The 2,440-nt window shown below is 40.4% G+C and overlaps 1 pseudogene; it reads left to right on the top strand.

The window, feature by feature from the left end:
• The first annotated feature begins 1,532 nt into the window (after nt 1–1,532).
• LOC103080536 (RAD52 motif-containing protein 1-like) lies at nt 1,533–2,199 on the top strand (annotated as a pseudogene).
• Nucleotides 2,200–2,440: the final 241 nt, after the last annotated feature.

The raw sequence follows: 2,440 nt of genomic DNA, 5'->3' as shown, positions 1-2,440 counted from the left end.
TTACTTATGCGTTCTTTTTCCATTTTATTTATTTATTTATTTATTTGCTTGCACCGGGTCTCAGTTGCAGCAGGCGGGCTCCTTAGTTGTGGCTCAAGGGCACCCCAGTTGTAGCATGTGGGCTCCCCATTTGCAGCAGGCAGGCTCCTTTAGTTGTGGCTTGCAGGCTGCTTAAATGTGGCGTGCAAGCTCTTAGTTGCAGCATGCATGTGAGACCTAGTTCCCTGACCAGGGATCGAACCTGGGCCCCCTGCATTGGGATAACGGGATCTTAACCACTGCACCAGCACGGAAGTTCCAATTATGTGTTCTTTTATTCATTGTCAGCTATCTTCCTATCTTTTTTCCCCCTGTGTTTTTTATAAATACAGAAAAGAGAATAACATCCTAAAATAAAATGAAGGAAAGGCGTAATGTATCTGAGTCTTTCTCAGTAGCACGAAGGGCAAGGTTTGCCAGCAAGAACTGTGGCAAGGTTATCCCAGATGTCAACTGTCTCTACTACCCAGTGGCTCAGAGCCCTTCTGAAGCTTCCTAATTGTCCAGGACAGCTCCATTATGACTCACCGCACAGGACCTAGCCTCCCACGTGACACTCAACATTTAAAAATTAGTCTTCATTTCTCCTTCCCTGCAGGCAGCTTCAGTTGGAGAAAGTCATTTCATTTTCTTATGTACTCATTCATTCACTCAGTCAACAGACCATCACTCTTCTATTATATGCCAATATGTATTCTTCTTTCTGGTAACAAGGAAAGAACAATATATGCTTCCTTCAAGCACTTAAGGAGCTCATAAACTAGTGACAGAAGAAGATGCACAAGCAAATCAACAAAGAATTAACAATGCTTTGATTTTATTTGTATTATTTGAATTTTTATGACTAAATTTATATACTACACCCTGTTCAAAATGGAAATAGACGTTTCAGAAAGAAGTAGTGATGTATAAAATCCACAGTAATATGTAAGTTATTTAGAGAGTTAAGACTGGAAATATTTGCACTCTCAAAGAAGCTTGTTTAATGCAGATGAATCTCTAATTCTTTTGATTGCTTTATTTACATTTATAGAGGTATACATATTCCCTCTTCTAACAGGACTTAGTAACTTGGGGAGGGAGTGCTACAGATTAAGGTCCTAATTCAGTGTCAGGTCCATCTTGTCTCCTCTTCAGGTCATATTCTGAAGCAGGAGCTACAGGATGAGACGAGTAAAACAGTCCATTCCTTTGCTTACCCGCAGCCACATTATAGGCTTCTGCTGGGCTTCCTTGGATGCTTTCATCATCACTTTCACCACCATATGTCAGGGAACCTTCTGTTAATCAGGGGCCCTGGAAATGATGCAGAAAAGTACTGACTTAAAAATAATAAATAACATTTATTTAGGGCTCACTGTGAACTCATTGCTTAAAATGTCCTACTTAATCTTCACAAACACTCTATGAAATTGGAATTAATAAATCTCAGGTATATCCAAAATAAATCTCTGTGTAGGGTTGTGATATGTTTAGGTCTTTTATGTCTTTAGGTTCGTCTCGGCACCAGACCTAAAGCGGGTCATCATAATACGCTTGCCGTAAACAGCTCCAGATGCCAAGGATTGGCAAATTATTTCTTTGGTTTCCATGGGCGGTCAAAAAGGATCATCAAGGTAAATTCTGTAGACTTGCTTTGACTAACGAGACTCCTTTCAACATTGAACTCCTAGACTTTAGAGAGAAGAATAGAACAGGCCTATGGGGAAGAGATGTGGGAGGCTTCCACATGGAAGTATCTGAGCATTGGCCTGCCACCTAGAATTAGTGATAATCTCAATGACTTGGATGGTGGTGTCCAAAATTTTCTCCAGTATTTGTATGGTATATCATAAAAAGTAGTTGTCCATATCTAGTCATTCATTTGCAAGTCTCAGTTGATTTTGAAGGGATAGCATACCTAAACTATTACCTGGGATTGCTGGAGTTTAGCTTTTATTTCTAACGACAGAATATATTGAAGTCTAGCCTTTAATTCAAAATACTAACAGCTTCAGGATCTTTCTAACCTTGAAGAAAGGGAAAATGAAGATATTGTGACACCACTTCAGAAGCAAAGCCTCAAGTTCTTCTGTGCTTGAGAGGTGGTGTTGCCCTCCCACGAGTGCAGGAGTCCTGAAGTTGGCATGGCTGAGGAACCTTTGGATAAGTTGGAGGAAGGTCTGTTTTCCAGTATGTGTGTGTGGGGGGAAGTGAGACAGTGGGATATCTCTTTTTTCCTTTCTTTCTGAAACTCAACTTTTCAGATACATCATCACCTTTTCTAAGCAACTAAAGCTGTGGGCAGAATGTTTCTGCCCGACAATGTAGGTTTTTATCTTAGGCAATACCTGGCAGCACCTTAAACTTTAGAATTTTAGAACTCACTGCCTGCCAAGAAGCTTAGGAGGAGGGAAAATTA

This window comes from Lipotes vexillifer, unplaced genomic scaffold (genome assembly GCF_000442215.2).
Source record: "Lipotes vexillifer unplaced genomic scaffold, Lipotes_vexillifer_v1.1 C27059287, whole genome shotgun sequence".
Taxonomy (NCBI): Eukaryota; Metazoa; Chordata; class Mammalia; order Artiodactyla; family Lipotidae; genus Lipotes; species Lipotes vexillifer.
The sequence above is the reverse complement of the archived record's forward strand: the minus strand, read 5'-3'. Positions and strand labels throughout refer to the sequence as shown.